Source organism: Crassostrea angulata, chromosome 3 (assembly GCF_025612915.1).
Source record: "Crassostrea angulata isolate pt1a10 chromosome 3, ASM2561291v2, whole genome shotgun sequence".
NCBI classification, from domain to species: Eukaryota; Metazoa; Mollusca; class Bivalvia; order Ostreida; family Ostreidae; genus Magallana; species Magallana angulata.
Genome location: NC_069113.1, coordinates 38,173,147 through 38,191,630, shown reverse-complemented (window position 1 = coordinate 38,191,630; position 18,484 = coordinate 38,173,147). Strand labels below are relative to the sequence as shown.

General features: G+C 33.9%; 1 pseudogene; it reads left to right on the top strand.

Moving 5' to 3' along the window:
* Positions 1-2,233: 2,233 nt before the first annotated feature.
* On the top strand, positions 2,234-17,583 carry LOC128176876 (uncharacterized; annotated as a pseudogene).
* The last annotated feature ends 901 nt before the right edge of the window (positions 17,584-18,484 follow it).

Here is an 18,484-nt window from a genome sequence, read left to right as displayed (position 1 = left end):
CAAATTAGAACTTATTAAATGAAAAATGCTCAAAGAGTTGTATGTGGACATATGAATATGTTGGGTACATAATAATTATGATTATTATACTTTCATGTTAAATACTGAAATCTGATTGGTTTAGACGCAGTTGATAATCCGTTCTATTGCCCTCAGCGTTAACAACACACTTAGCAATGGGTAACACTATATAAACAGTGCCTGTTCGGAGGGTAACAGAAATTGACACCCCGAGGAAACTATTGTCAACCGACGCGAAGCGGAGGTTGAAAATGGTTTTCGAGGGGTGTCAATTTCAACTGTTATCGTCCCAAACAGGCACTATTTATTTTATTTTTCTGACTGTCTTCATTTTTGAGAATTTTTTTACTGCTTTTATAGAAATGACGTGAATTCTACGGCGAACCGTACTAACTTTACTGTATCAGAAAATGAGCGATTTTTTCTAAATGCAAAAAATATTTTACTATAGATCGAAAATTAATCCTTCGGGGGGTGGGAGGGGGGGGGGGGGGTTGCTGCTAAGCAAGTTAATTTTTGCAACAGCAGAAAAAAAACTATTTTTTTTATGGTAACATTTTTTTCTAGAAAGTTCTCATTTTATTCACCAATTTCACCAGTTTAAAATCAATAAACGTCTAGATTTCATATTTGATGACAATTACCTAGATTCTTTGAAATAGACCCTAAACACGAGGCACAATTTTAACTGCGAAACTAAGATGGTGAAATATAACCACGTGGTCTAAAATTTAAATGACAATAACATTCGCAGGGGTGTTATAGTTAATTCTTAGCTCTATAGAAATAGGCAGATTGAAATCTACACGCCCTATTTATCGATTGGTCGGAACCTACAGCGACCGAAGAAAATCACGGACTTCACGAGGAATTTATGATGATATCAGAATCAAATTTCCATGAAAGATGATTTGACTTTTTCTTTTAGTTAAACGCGCTGATGTACATTAACAGTAATTTAGTTAATTTAACTTACTTTTTACAACCAATTTATTAATTTGTTAAAAGAAAGATGTAAATATAAACAATAAAATGTTTTCTTGTGTGATTTACGTGGGTTTTGAAGAAAGCATTTTATTGTTGAATAAACCTGTACAAGTACAGTCACACGTAACTTGTATTGAAGAAAATCCATCAAATAATATTTACATCTACCAAGTATAATTCTCCTCTATTTCTTACGGAAACTTAGAACCATTTTAACAAGAGCTTGGACTTTGGGTAGTTGTGTCAAACAGCACTGTGACGTAGGCCTGCCCATTTCATTGATGGTCACTTAGCCATGACTCTTTAAAATCAACACGATTCATCTGGCTTTTGAGCTAAGACTACGCAATCGGTGTATATTTCGCTTGAAACCAGCGTAATTTTAAACTTGTTTTGACGCAAGAAATAGATAGTTACGTCCTACTGAAAGTCCAAGGCCTAGTTAAAATAGTTCTATAGCTAATGCATAGCTCTATTGAAGCAGCCAGACTGAAATCTATACGCCCCATTTATCGATTGGTCGAAATCTACAGCGGCTGAAACAGACGGCAGACGGCAAGAAACAGACAGGACTGATATTGACACGCCCTGTTTATCGATTTGTTGAAATCCACAGCGACCTATGAAAAATCACGGACTGTGCGAAATAATCATGATGATGTCAGACTCCAAGTCTCACAGGAGACGAGTTGGCTGTTTCTTTTAGCTAACGTACTTATGTACATTTACAGTAATTTAGTGAATTTTACATACTTTTCATAATCAATGTATTAATTAGTCACAAGAAAGATGTTAATATAAACAATTAAATGCTTTCTGTGATGATTCATTCGGGTTCAAGGTAGCGATCATTGCAGGAAAAAAGAAAGCATTTTATTGTCTAAATATTCGGGGTGTCGAGCCACCTTAAATGTGAAATATCTTGAAAAATTTTAAATAAGCCTGAGCTGTGACTTTGAGTTTACCTTATTTTCCAACTTAAAAACTGTGTATTTGGGCCGTAAATGAATGAAATTGGTTACTATGGCAACTAAGGTAGTAGGCATTGTTTTGATGGTGGATAATGTCATACCTTACGAGTATCAATCACCTGAGAAAGTTTCGTGAAAATCTGAGATGGTGTGTGCCATGAACCTATAGTGATATTTTGGTATTTACAGAGAATTGATGTTAAGTAATTTGAGATGTCTCGTTCGTGCATATATTTAAGATCGGTGTAGAGCGCTAACACGTTATCTAACCGAATTTTGATCACGTGCTCCTCAACGATTATATGTCTGTTTGAACATCACAAGTGAATGGTTTATATTCCTTGACAAAATTAGATTCTGAAATATTTACGAATCCTTTACGCGTTTATAGGCCAAGTTCTCTTGAGGCCCATTATAAAACACTGGTACGTTTATCGGGACACGGTTAAGGTATAAAATAAAAGGCTGTTAAGAACACTTGCATGTGTGCATTTTATAACCCATTTATGTTAATCGTGATTTGGAATATCAACTATGTTACCGGTGTGAAAAGCCTGATGCGACTACCCGCGTACATTGTGTCCTTTGTAAATCATAACCATGCCAAATTACAGAGCCTTTTTGATCTGTATCCAGATTGCAAATTCATATGCACAAAGTTTCTCAACAGAGGAAGTCAAAGTCATCGACAATGCAGTTCAGGCCTTACGGGAATGTAAAAACATACCAGGTAAGAAGAGGTAAAAAAAAAAACCCTCAAAATCACGTGAAAGGGAATTTCAAGCAAATGAACATAAGATACTGCGGGGATCACTGGTCAGTATTGGTACTTTTTAAATTTTTGTGGAAAGTAGTGGGCACCTCTCGCTCACTAAAATACCACGAAACAATGTCTCCACGAATATGTGGGGAAAAAAACTCAATTGATAATCATAGAAAATTGATCTCTCAGACTGCGAATGTAAATTATTCCACACCACTCTTCAAATTTGATATATGTGATTCACTATTAAAACTGAACTATTACCTTTTTTGGAAATCTTAAGTCAATGTGTAAAATTTTATTGGTTTATAACCTACCGGCTACATTATTTATGTTATGTGCCATGCTATTTAAACATTATTTTGAAATCTCATCGCGACATTTTGATAATGTTACGTTTCAACCATTACACAGATACCAATTTTATCTAGTTTATATATTTTTAACAGGACTAGGAATATCCCTTGTTAGAAATGGAAGTGTTCTGTACAAAGGATATGGCAACGCCCGCTTAGACCCGCCTGTGGCTTTTGACGAGTTCACGGTGTCAAACATAGGTTCCACGGGCAAAGCCTTCACAACCGCTCTTCTGGGGGTCTTGATCACAGAATCCCAACAGAAAGGGGGAAGGTATTGAACGAAATAGATGACTGTCTATACTAGTATATCGTACATGTAATGATGTAAATGAATGAGGATGATCCTTTTGGAATTCGGAATAATTCCCGTGCACGCCTGTCTGCCATTAAAGTCCTACCAGCTTTCGGTTGAATGGTTCAGAACCTGCTAGTAATACTAAGTATCTTATCAATTGAACGCTTATTAATCATATGATATTCTATTTTATCCAAAGCCTTGGTTGGAATTCAAAAATTGGGGACATACTAGACTCCAACTTCCAAATGTCCCCAAATTTCGTTGCATCCGAAATGAGCATTAAAGACCTTCTGACACATAGAACTGGCTTCATGAATACGGATTTATCACTTATCACCATGCCAGCAAACATCACGAGAGAAAATTATGCGAGGTAAAACCAAATGAATAACACGCATTGCATATAGAACGGTTCAACCGTTTTAAGAAAAGCTTGGACTTTGGGTAGTTGTGTCAAACGGCAATGTGGCGTAGGTCTGTCTATTTCATTGTTAGCCATTCAGCCATGGCTCTTTGAAATCACCAAGATTTGTCTGGATTTGAGCTAAGGCCACGCAATCGGTGCATATTTCGTTTGCAACCAGCGCCACATTTAACTTGATTTGACGCAAGAAATAGATAGTTACTTCCTACTGAAAGTCCAAGGTCTTGTTAAAATGGTTTTATCTTGTACAAATCTTTGACAATGGTGTATGACGATTCAGATGATTTGTTGAGATGATTGAACTATCTGAAGATGCATCTTTTTTCAGCCGGTTGAAATATTTACCACAGGCTCAACCGTTTCGTGATGTGTGGAGCTATAACAACTTTATGTATATGATAGCAGGTCACGTGGCTGAAGTTATTGGCGGGAAAAAGTTCGAGGAGTTGATAAAAGAGAAAATATGGGATCCGTTAGGAATGAACGCATCTATTTTCTTGGATGATGTGTCGTCAAGGGATGATCATTTTGCAAATCCGTATTTCAAGGTGAACGAAACTCTTAGTTTCAACGAAGACGATTTCCACCTATATAGGTACATTATACATAATATTGATATGTACGTTTAATTAATGAACCATTACCTTTTTAATGAAACATTTACTGATTACCTTTATCATTTCTCTCGCATTAGAGTTAACATTTTCTTATCTGTCTCATTTAGATTAGGTGAATTTTCTCCGGCGGGAGGTTTGTGCTCATCACCAAAGGATTTGTCAAAGTGGCTGTTATTTTTGTTGGGAAATGGTACCACTGAAGACGGTCTTACTCTCATCGATAAAACTGTATTTGATGAGATGTTTGAGCCTCATGTATCATTACCAAGAAAAGTGATGACGCGCTATAGTGTAGAAAGACCGTTCCCGGTAGTTTCATTGGCTGCCTGGTATGGTTATGCTTGGTTTGGACGAAACTATCGAGGTATTCTTTTTCTTTGTTTCTTTTTGATGTAAACAACATTTCTATTATAAACTTCATTATTTGTGTAAATTATCAATACATGCAGTTCCTGAAAAAAAGAATGATTTTTAGAATCTACTCAGCCAGCTTGAAAATAAAATAGAGCGATTAGAAACGCAAAATTTATTGCAAATATGTATTATTTCATTTGTCTATTACTGTAGGTTTTAAAAGTTTCTCTACTTATTTATATTGAAAATACTATTAAATTTTTTATGCACAAGTAGTATTTTCACATAATACAATTCAGGATACAAGTCTGTGTTCCACTCTGGTTCTCTGCACGCTTACTCAACAATTGCCTCCCTTTATCCACAATCGAAAAGTGGTTTCTTCATGATGGTCAACGGCCCTTGGCCAATCAAGTTCCGGAAAGATCTAGAGCCGCTATCGTACATACTTTCCGACATTCTCCTTCAAGAAGATCCCTGGTTGAACGTATCAACCATCTGTACATTTCCAGAACCTTGGGAAGAGCAACCATCAGCAAAGAACCAAACGGAGACAGAAATGCCAGCAGACGACTATGACGCAACACCTTGTATTGGAGATTACGGGCATCGCATCTATGGCGATATCACCATCAATTATTTCGTGAATGAGAGCCTGTCATTTAAATTGAATTCTGTTGGATTTGGAAATTTAACACTATTATTTTCTGAAAATTCGACTTTTCGTATTGATTTTGGAGGAAGATTATCGCTTGTTTTTGGTGCTAACTGTGAAGCCCGCTTTGATGAACAATCTGAGGGTCTTTTTCAATTACTCCATCTGAAGTGTGCGGGGGAATATGAATTTCAGCGAGGTGTAAGTTTTGTTGGTGAATATGGCAACAGTTCCTCCTCTTGTATATCAAATGTATTTTCTCTGTTATTTATGTTTTTATGCATTGTTTTATTGCGTTTTGTAAACGAATGAAATCATATATGCATTGATTTTATTTATTTTAATCAATTACAGATCGTTAAAATATAACGCATAAAAATTCAAATGCCTAGAAAACCAAAATGAACCAGATATGTGCGATATCAGATCTTTTTATTTCAATAAACTCTTTATGATCGATGATACAATTATTTTCAATTTCATTTTGATACTTTTTCACATTTATTATTTGTACTTGCATGGTATTTGTACGAAAGCTATCAATATTTATGAGTAATAAAGAAACAGATCACCAATTCTAATATATTAAGGTAACCAATTATAAAATACATTGCGGAATGATAGGAATGGAATACAGTAAAACGTTTTTATGTGACATATAACAAACGCTTAAAATGGAATAAAGATATTGAAAAAGCGAATTCCGCCAAAAACGCTTTTATGTGAAAGATAACAAACGCTTAAAATGGAATTATAAAGATATTGAAAAGGCGAATTCCGCCAAATTCAAGCCACACGTGAGGTTTTTTTCAGTTTGACACTGGGTATATTCTGTCCCAAGATATTTTGGATTCACGTTTGGCTTAATTGTTTGATATTTATAAATACCTCAGGATTCAAACGATGTTCATTCAAAAGTATGAAAAATTTCCAAGATTTCTCAGTCAAAACGCCCCTGTTAGCTTATCAGGTTTCAATATAATGCTAAAAAATGTGATGTCTACGGAGATTTTGCATTGCAGCAAGCCCGGATGATAACGTTGAAATATTGCGCGATGTATTCCGAGTGTATTCCGAATGGAGAAAAGATGTAAACATTCCCCATTATAAATCTCCGTAAGGAATCTGTTTTCGTCCCTGTGAATTTTTCCGAGTGAAAGATGGTAATGTGTCAATGAAATTATCTTGGAAATTATCCCTTTCAACTATTTCAATTGCACTTCTTTCACAGGTAAGTGTATTTTTATTAAAAATCGTTCAAATGTGCAGCATAAATATCTTGGGACAGACTATAGAGTGTTGAATACTTTTTTGTACATGATAAATCAGATTAGATTATAGTTTAGCGAATATTCTTTTTATTTTGCTTGAATTATTTTTTCTCATAAACAGTAATAATAAACTTAATATATAGAAGCCAAAACAGCCACCTCAATCAATTTGTTTTGCAAACATATTCCTACTGTTACGAAACCCCTATTAATTTTTCTTTTGGTAAACGCTGTACCAACATTATTCAAATAAAGCTGAGACATAACTGTGTATTAAACAATGATCTTTGTAAACGTAATATTATAAATAATCCGTTGTGTTTATGTGGTCAAACAGAAGATATGTATCATTTCTTTTTTCCTTGTAAAAACTTCTCTAGAGCGAGAAACAACATGTTTGATCAATTATTTATGTTAGATTTAATATTGATACTAATTTACTTTTATATGGCAACAACAGCCTACCTTTACATATTAACAAAAGCATTTTTGCTTCTGTAGAAAAGTTTATAGACGAATCCTTGAGATTTAAATAAATATTTTTTTGTGTATATCAATATTATATTTTCTTTTGTTCTAAATTTATATGCATGAAAAATATTGTTAAATTCAAGGAGGGGAACTTGTAAATTGTTAGAACTTGTTTCTAATCTTTTTGTTTAATCAATAAAATATGTTCAAAACAAACTTAATATCTGGTACTCTTAAAGATAATACTATTATCATAATATTTCTTTCGGCGTCAAACTGTGCGTGGCAATAAATGTCATTATTTGATCGGTAAATACGGAATTCGTGGGCTCCATGTTCTCTGGACAAATGCAAAATTGTACTCATTTTGGGGGTCATTAAAATTGATAATTTTAATGCAGTGTCTATTTTCGCTTACTTGTGAAATGACCAGTGGACTGTTGAGCACATTTAGCATCCTGTTTCATGAGGATAGCAATGCAATACACCTACAGGTGTGGCATAATCATTAAGGATGTTAGTCAAGATATATATGGATGAAGATATAAATCTATATACTAGGTTTTAACTTAATTCATTTACATCAACCGTCAACTACAATATGTTCAGTTGTGTGATCTTTGCAATAATATGTCTTTATATCATCCCCGCTCATGGAAATTTTACTCAAAACGAAATAGATTTCATTGATGGGGCAGTTCAAGCAGTGATGAAATGCAAAAATATTCCTGGTAAGTTAATTAAGCGGAGGGCAGCAACACTGAAATATTTATTCAATCAATCAGCACTATAATACAAAATTCTGTGTGATATAATTAGAATACCCGGATTTTGGCACCTGCTGAATAATTTATGAAGTATCAAGCAACGTGATCGTGAATGTAATGTTGCGCAAATTTCTAGACATTTTATGAATCTTTTCAATTCAATTTATTTTTTTAAACGCATTAAGAAGAAAGAACCGTAAATGAATATTGGCAGAGTATTTTGTTAGTTAAATATCAAATATTTATTCTTTTCTTGACAGGACTGGGGATATCTCTTGTTAGAAATGGAGCTGTCTTGAACAAAGGCTATGGCAAAGCCCGCTTAGATCCGCCTGTGGGTTTTGATGAGTTCACGGTGTCAAACATAGGATCCACCACTAAAGCCTTTACTGCCGCTCTGATAGGTGTCTTGATCACAGAATCCAAACAGAAAAATGGAAGGTAACATTATTACAAATTATTAGGACAGTTTGCAACGTAAGCATACGCAGAAATGTTATAGAAGATTTTCTTTGATATACATTCATTTGATGAAATAAACTTTATCTTTTAGCCTTGGATGGACTTCCAAAGTGGCAGACATACTTGGATCCAACTTTCAAATGTCCTCAAATTTTGTTACATCCGAGATGACCATCAAGGACCTCCTGACACATAGAACTGGTGCCAAAAACCAGGATTTTCCAATAATAACTCTGCTAGCGAATATTACGACAGAACGCTATGCTCGGTAAAACAAACTCATAGTTTTCAAATTTGTGTCATTCTAGTTATAAAACCATTCTTCTTTAAACACGTTCAACAGTATCGTTGTCAGAAAATATCATTTTTGAGCACATTTTTTGCAGTCGATTGAAACATTTACCACTTACAACACCATTCAGGGATGGTTGGAGTTACAACAACTTTATGTACATGATAGCAGGTCACGTGGCTGAAGTAATTGGCGGGAAAAAGTATGAAGAGTTGGTAAAAGAGAAACTCTTTACTCCGTTAGGAATGAACGCATCAATTTTCTTGAGCGATGCATCATCAAGGGATGAACATTTTGCCTATCCGTACTTTGAATTTAATGGAACACTTCGTTTTCAGGAAAAGGATTTCCTCCTTTATAGGTAATGATCAATCAGCTATCCATATTACTAGTAAACAAGAAAACAATTGACGCAAGAGACCGCAAACCATTCGTTTTTTGAAACAAAACATTTGAAATAAAACAATGGACCTTTGGATGCATAAAAATAAGAATGGAAAAATAAAGCATCAAAAACACCCCCCTCCTAAAAAAAAACAACATATATAACACTAATGTTAAATACAAACTGATTTTTAGTTAGATGATAAAATAAAATCAACATTTTCAATGAGTAAAGCAAAAAAAAAAATAAATTGAGTTAAATTTGAAAGAAAGAAATTTGCAAGAAACACCATGCTAATAATTTCATGTATACATTTTCTTTTCATATCATAATAATTGGTATCACTCTCTGAGTAAGTCTGCTAAGTGTAGATGAAGCGTCTGTTTGAATCAGACTTTCATAATGCATGTAATAGCCCCGCAGCTTCTTTTCTACTTTCGCCTTTTATGGTCTACCGCCTTCATTTTTACCGTGTTATTTTTCAATTCTAATTTAGATTAGGTGAATTCTCTCCGACTGGAGGTTTATGGTCATCAGCAAAGATTTGTCGAAGTGGATGACGTTTCTTTTGGGAAATGGAACGACGGAAAATGGGTTTACTCTCATCAAAAAGAATGTATTTGATGAGATGTTTAAACCCCATATATCCTTACCATCTGGCGTCATAGATGTTTTCAGCTTGATAAAGCCTTTTCCGGTTGTTTCGTCAACCTCTTGGTATGGATATGCATGGTTTGGACGCAATTACAGAGGTAAAAATAAACAAATGCATGTTAGCTTATGAGCAATTTAGCACTTTTAAATAATAAAATGTTATTTCAATTCCTTAAAAAGTTTATCGTTGACTTTGGAATATACTCGTGAAATCAAAAATTAAAAGAAGTTAACTTTGAGTGTCAAAATCGCATTGAATACAGTTGTCGATATTGTAATTATCATATCATCGACTTTTAAAATAGCAAATATGTGAAAAGTAACGTCATCCGTGCTCCTGCTTGAATTCTAATAAGTCTCCTTACAATATAGGATACAGAACAATTTTCCACACTGGCTCCTACTATGCTTACACAACAGTCACATCTCTTCATCCACAAGCTAAAAGTGGTTTCTTCTTGTTCGTCAACGGTCCGTGGCCAATATCGTACAACAGGGATTTAGAACCTTTGTCCTATTTCATTGCTGACATTCTCCTTCAAGAAGAACCCTGGTTGAATGTTTCAACTGTTTGTACATTTCCAGAACCTTGGAAGGAACGTCCTGCACCAAGAAACAATACAGACGACAAACTACCGGCAGACGACTATGACGTATCGCGCTATTTAGGTCATTACGGTCATCGGCTGAACGGTGAAGTCGTGATCAGTGAAGGCCCGCCGTATAGCAAGATGTCTTTTCAGGTTAATTCGGTCGGTGAGGGAAATTTAACACTAATGTCTTTGAACACCTCGACCTTTCGTATGGATTTCACTGGAGGATTTGCTTTAGTTTTTGGCTCGAGCTGCACAGCTCAGTTTGATGATGTTTCGAACGACCGCTCTCAGAAGTTACAACTGAATTGTTTTGGTAGCTTCGATTATCAGCGAGGTGTAAGCTTTCTCACTGATGAGTTGCCCAGTCCATCTGCTATAGAAATACCTGTTTACTCGGTATTGGCGATTTTGGCTTGTTTATTGTTGTCTTCAGCATTCATGTAATGCTACAGTAGGCGAATGTTATATCTGGCACTTCAAAGATATAAACTTTGCTCTAGTTTTTGAACAAACCATATCAGATAAGTAACAAGATAACATTCATGTGACCATTATTTGTCGCTCGGGAAAAATATGCAAAGAAAATATTTCCTTTTCTTGAAAACATGTGATGTGTAAATGATCTTAATATTACAGCTGAAAATAGGTACATCGGTATCTTTCAATATGGTGTATTAAGCACCATCCATCGCTTAGATAATGAAAATAAATGTAAAAACCCACAACAGAAAATAACACAACTAAAGAAACTACACCCCCTCCCTACTGCTTTGATAATCATCCCTGAAGTATAATAAAATGGAGCATTTCTCATTGTGTTCAGTTATTTAACGTAATTAAATAAGTTTATGAAGTATTCTCCGTATGATAACACACACAATCAATTTTAATTGTTCGTATCAATTTGTCATTGCATTATATAATTGATAGAATTGACAGTTTTTGCTGTTTAATTTATCAAAATGATAATGAAGATGCCCTTGAAATACTATATCCCCCCCCCCCTTCAGGCTCGGCGAATATTTTAATTCTCGGGTCGCTCAATCATTGTACTAACATAAAAAAAATGTTTAATATATACCCTACAAAGACTTTGGAAAGAGATATATATATATATATATATATATATATATATATATATATATATATATAGAAAGAATATCGGTTTACAAGTGGAGCAATTTTTATTTGAGAGCGCCTGTAGTAAGTGCAGCAGGTACATGCACCAGTGTGATTAAAGAGAATTTCAAAAGAATATTCAACAAAGGCTTTGGCAACCGCTGGTCTAAAGAATGTTTAAGTAGGTTACAAAATCGGTGAAAGATGCATCAAACAAAGCAGACGATAATATTAGTAAGCAAAGACTGATCTTGAACGCTTCAGTATATGGTTTGTTGTCCCCAAGGCGTAATATTGCTAAAGTTATTATACCGTGTACTAAAACTCCAAAGACACCTGACGTTGTATATTTTCTCGTAATAAAAAAAATATCTCCCTACCAAACAATTTCTAACAGATAAATGTATTACGGTATAAGGTAAGGATATATATATATATATATATATATATATATATATATATATATATATATATATATATATATATATATATATATATATATATATATTTTAATATGAGACAAATGTACAACGTCAGGTGCATAGCGTACAATTAATCCAATAATGTTCTGATCTCTATCTAATAAACCTGTTTGCTTTATATATTCAAAAAATTAAAATCAAAGTTGTAAAAATTTCCAGGAAAATTGATAGCTTAGTTTTTTCTATTCCAGATCAACTTTTCTACGATTTTTGATCCTCGTCCATATAACTAAAAAAAAAAAAATACCCAAGCTACCCGAGCACCGACACATCCATGTGTTGATTTTAAAGCTTACATTGTATTGTATGGAAATGCATGCAAAGGACTTGAAATTTAAACCGCTTGTGCATTGGCCTGTAACGTATTGCAGGCGACCGGCCATATTTATAAACAGGATGGGCACCAAAATGTAAGTCGGTTTGCTAGTAAATTGAGTCTTCCGAATCACCATATTTGTGTATTGCAAGCGATATAAAATAGATTTTCATCAAAAATAAAGTTCAGTTGCTTCAGATATTGGAGTTCATTTTTAACATCACACGCTTTAAATGACCTTTGTCTCTCATGTAAATTAACTCTGATGATAAAATATAGAATCAACACCCGAAAGTCTGTTGCTGTAGGAAATCAATGCAATTCATATACTTGTATTCGTAGGAAAAATCATGTTTTCGTATTTGCTTGTTTTCTTTTTAATTTTTTGGGGGGTTGTTTTTGTTTTAAAATAAGTATTCAACTTCTAAAACGGATTTTGAAATACTGAAACTGATATTATAGAGGTCTTCTAAAAAGAAAATTATGTTTTGAGTTCAGGTCGTATATCTGACATTTACATGATCATAAACATTTAATTAACCGTAACAGAATCCTTACTTCATAAAAGAATATATTCGATATCGAAGGTAATTATAAATGAGAATTTGGGGTACAGGATATGGGCGAAAGATTGTTACAGTGAAAAGCATTTAATTATGCAAAAGCATCCACTTCCTTTTGCAATGTATTGACATGAGTTAAAGGGGGTGGGGGCTGGGTGGAGGTGGGAAAACTATACGAAGAATAAATAAAACATGAAAGAAAACATTGGACACTTAATTTTTGTCAATGATTAACACGTATGACCTTTATAGCAAAACACTATTTATATCATGAAGAAAAGTAAAGGTTTTAGGTTTGAAATTTTGATATGATTAAAATATCAAACTATATATATATAAAACTTCATGTATAAACTTGCCTTTTTTCAAGTGACCAGTATATGTATTATAACATGTGTATATTAATTGTATATGTCTATGAGCTGTACAGTTATTGACTAATAAACAATACAATACAATACTATTTTTTTCAAATCATTAGATCTTCTTTAGATAGACTTAAATAGGTAATGACCTGCCATTTGTCATGGTAGTTAAGCATTTAATTATGGTTTATTTCCTATTTTCATCGATTAAGGTACCGGTATTTTGTGATCTTGCTATTTGTAAATTGGTCAGAGGAGTATGGGAGTTTTCGCGACAAGATACCAAATGGTCATAAAGTGCCACACCCTTGTAACCCGTCTACAATTTGGAACGGGGTGGGGCATAAAGCACAGGGTGGCGGAGGGGAGAGGAATCCGTTTGGACTCGACTTTTACATTCAGGGGAAGGTGAGTGAGTTACCTTTATTGTTTAAAACTGACATTTGATTGGCTTTATTCTAAAAAAAAAAAACCCCAAACCAACCTGTCGTCTACTATTTATTTACAAATGAAAATTCATTGAAGCCTAATGAGTCTACAAGGAAACAGAATCGCTAAATAATATAAGTACTAAATTGGAATCTTAAAAGATTTGATTTGAATTACGAAACTTTTCTTGTTATTGCGTATTTAATGCTTTTTAAAAATAAAAATATATAACCGAGAGTTTGAGTCCTTAATTATTCAAATTATGCAGAGTTTTCTCTAAGTGGACTTGATTACACAGCATAATGTTTTGATGTGTATTATCCTATAGGAGGAGGGAAAGGGGGGGGGGGTTCTAGATATTATATGGAGTAGCATACAGAAAAACGCAACCAAATTACCATTGTAAAGAACTGTTTGCCATGTGATTAATATATGTATGAAATTATTAGCAATTTAAGTAACAGCATGTTTTATATAACAAATTACACAAGAGCACTGTATGTCAAATCCCTTACCACTAAGGTATACAATGCAGAACACGAACTTAACCACCATCACGTATGCCCCACACTCCTGGCAGACGTTTCCCCCCATATAGCAATAGAAAGCTCCTATTCTCATGCAAAGCAGACAATTATAGCACAATCAACTCGGACCCCTATCAAATTGCGTGGTATGCAATAACTGAAACCTTTCATTGTTGCATCTTAATGGTTTTTGGTCGCGGTTCAGTAATTTGCAGGCAATAAGACCCCAATTCTGTAGTCGAACTCGGTGTTAAACATATTTTTTTGTTTACTCAAGCAAGCGAGGTTAGATTGACATTTGATCTTACTGGGTTTTATGATGCTAGATACCAGTATTCTGTTGTTGAACCATTGATTACCATAACTCACTCCTTAACCGCTTGATAAGTCATTTTTCTGATTAGATTAACGTAATGAAAAAGATGTCATCATATCAAGTTCACGACGCATTAAGTGCATGGAGTAATAAAAAGAACCTCTCCAATTGCTTTAATCTATAAAGCAATGAGTTGTATTACTCCTTTCACTTCCAAAATTTCCTGCAAGAAATTTCGTTTACATGTACTAAAAATAACCCAAGGAATGGATCATTCGTTGTTCCCATGAAATAATTTTTTAGAAAATGAAATGCATTTTGTCATATGCTTTTTTTGAAGACTTGGACGAATGATCTTTGCCGTAAGGATTCAGATGGCGACGGAAAGACGAACGGTGAAGAACTCGGTGATCTGGATTGTGAGTGGTCGCCCAATAGTGTGCCCAAATCTACCGTCAGCCTCTCCCATCCCGGTAAATGACCTGGAGTTGTATCCAATTGGAATAGTATTTTGCCATAGTTTTCCAATCGTTCATAAAATACAGAATTCTAACTTACATGTGTTTAAAAGAAGTCAATACCACAATCTTTTAATATTTATTTTTCAGGTGTTTGCGAACCACTGAATGATCCAAAATGTGCGGGGAAAAACGACTTTTTACAATGTGATTCCACGCCATCGTGCAATATGGAAGGAGGTACAGAGTTTGAGATGGGATGATGCTATTATCTTTTTTAAAACTGTTTAAAAGAATGTTGTTGTTGCAATGTGCTGTGATGTATTTCCTTGTGTAGATATCTAAGATGAACCAATGTTGAATTACTCAGCTAAACTTTTGGTCAACTTGCTGATAGCGATAAAGGGAAATGTACCCAGACCGTTCTTACCCATAAATGAATTAAAAATCATTCTTGGACCGAACCATATTAGGTCATAATTATTGAATTCGATTGGCTACAATTGTTGTAAAATAAAAATATTTGATTTGTTCTTTTGGACAGATACCATTTTTCAAACATTGACATTTCCCAATACAACTGTTCCTGCCGTGGAGACAAATTATTATTGCATGACCTTTGACCTTCACACAGATGGTGATTACCATCTCATCGCCACGAAACCCGTGATAAGGAACTCTAACGTTGTCCATCACATGCTTCTGTATGGCTGCGACGACAATGGTAATATACATACATTTACTGTTCAGAATGTTGACATGGTTGTACATGTTAGGATGTCACGGTCAAAACACAGTTATTAATAATAAGTATGGGAACTTTCATACATAAAAAAATGATTTCAAAAGAAAAAGGTAAAACTCTGTAAATTCATGATATAACGTGAATTTTCTGTTTCACTTCAATAGGTACACAAAATTCTGTTCTGTCGTGGCAAAGTGCTTACTACAAATAAACTCGCAAGTGTTCTAATTATAATTCAATGTCCATTTCCAAACATATCAGAAATAAAAATGAAATACACAAATCGACCTTAATTTCCCATTCATCAATAGAAACATCTATGATTATAATACGTGTTGCAAAACAATAAAATAAGTTAACTTTAAATGTACAACACATTAATTTCTTAATCTTCCAGTGAATGCAACAGATAAACCAGAGAAGTGTGGAATGGCAAAAGAGAACTGTCGGCACCTTATTGGATTGTGGGCTGTGGGCTTTGACGGAGACTGTCTTCATAAGGATGCTGGATTCAAAGTCGGAATCAATGGTTTCAAAAAAGCTACACTTGAGGTACTTATCATTGAAGTGTGTTAAAAGTAATAACTTGCAAAAATTATAGGTTCTTCTTAAATGAAAAATAATATAATGAAATAAAATTAAAATTAATAAATAACGATGAAATAATAAAATTCTTAAAATTCAAAGTTTTACACTATATACAGATAAATTATTTAAATGAAAATGTTTTCCCCACGGTTGAATTTCTAGATTCACTGGAACAATCCTGAAAAAAGAGCGGACTATACCGACGGATCCGGATTACACATATTTCTGACCAAAACCTTGAGGAAATATGATGCCGGGGTGCTAATGGTCGGACAGAATTACATCAACATTCCTCCCCGATCCCCCCAGGTCGTTGTCAAAGCGAACTGTTCTAGCAGCGACACCTCGCGTTTCATTGTCAACGGACCAATCTATTTAACCAGCGCCTTAAATCATATGCATTACCTAGGTATAGCATTTATTAACTATTGTTGTTTTCTTTGTGTTATATCCCTATACAAAATGCAATCTTTAAAGGATTTGGTTAAGATGTGAAAATATTTCTGAAAAATGCACTAAATGACATTCGTGAGTCTGAGTTCAGTAAATAATATTCGTGAGTCTGATTTCAATGAATAATATTCGTGAGTCAGAGTTGAGTAAATAATATTCTTTGATCTGAGTTCAATAAATAATAGTCTTGGATCTGAGCTCAATAAATAATGTTCTTGGGTCTGAGTTCAATAAATAATCATCTTGGGTCCGAGTTCAATAAATGATATTTGTGAGTCTGAGTTTTCTTCTGGTGTAAACGATGTGTTTTTCATTTAATTGCATTTTATAGTCAGTAAGTGGGCGAAATAAAAATCTTTTATCACCAGCTATAAACTTGGGCAAAAATGTTTAAAAATCAATTTACAATATAATTATAAACAAGACAAACATTCATTAGTTACAATAGAATATGGCTGGTGTGTTGAAAACTTTGTTTTCATTGTATACAATTAATGAAATGCAAGCATCATTTACGAAAAAAACGATACGACTTGTCTTTTTACAAAAACAATATTTGTATTAAGGGCATGACGAATTTTTCTGTGACAAAAAATGTGGAATACTTAACGAAAAATGACTGGTCTAATTCAAAACAACATAAAACCTGTCAGCATTTATGCTATAGTTCAGGACAAATGTTTCGACGATTATTTTTTTTTCGCGAAGAGAGGGTGAGGTTTAATTTATCAATTTTATTGAATTCTCAATCCTGACCAAAATTTTCATTAACAGGACGAGAGATGAAAATGGAGCATTATCGGAACAACGAGAAACTGCGAGAGTTGACGGATGAAGCCGATTACAGTTACGACAGTCCGAAGTCGTTTCCGTAAGTTGTAATATAGATTTATAAACAATTGAAAGTTTCAATATGGTCCAAATTGATCTACATTGTTTTATCAGATGAATCGGTAATGATATCGTTGGCAAGAACATTTGTCGGAAAGAGACCGAAATGATTCAAATCCAAAATTTGTAATGTAAGATCTTGGTTAGGACCCAGAATATTATGCTTTATTTATGGAAAAGAAAATATGGAAGACTGAAGGCAACAGAAGTTGCAACCTATAGCTAGTTTTTGAGCCTAAATGAAACACTCTAAAAAAGACAAACAATAAGCAAATACGTCAAATAAATTAATTTTCTTGAAATAAAAAAAAGAAAGAAAAGAAACCACATAGTCCTTTGGGATTTATATACATGTACACGTATATTGACCCAATAGAGAGGTTAAGCATTTGAACGTGTACGTCTACGGGTACGTGTAGAACTACAAGTATGTTTACACGTACAAAAATTAAGCGTATGTTTAATAAACTGTACTTGTAAATGAACGTGAAAAATAATTAGATTTAACATTTTCAACATGTTCAATTTACTCTCACTGTTCATGAAATAATTAAATGAATTTGATGAAACCAAAAGCACAGTCGTCCTTAACCTATCGTCTGCTTTACATAAAACAACTTTTGATATACACAAGGTATGTATTTCTTTTGAAAAATGCTACAAGTTTACACCTCCGTGTACTTTTAATTTTACACGTTTTGTACAACTTGTAGAATTACGCGGCATGCAGAAATTATGACGTATTACACATTAAATTAGGGAATTCCCCTATTTTTAAAACGTACTCGTACACGTACACGTTCAAATGCTTAACCTCTCTATTATATAAATTTTGTGTGCGAAAAATTTACCTTGTCATTCGTAAAGTAATAGTGCTTTGATTAC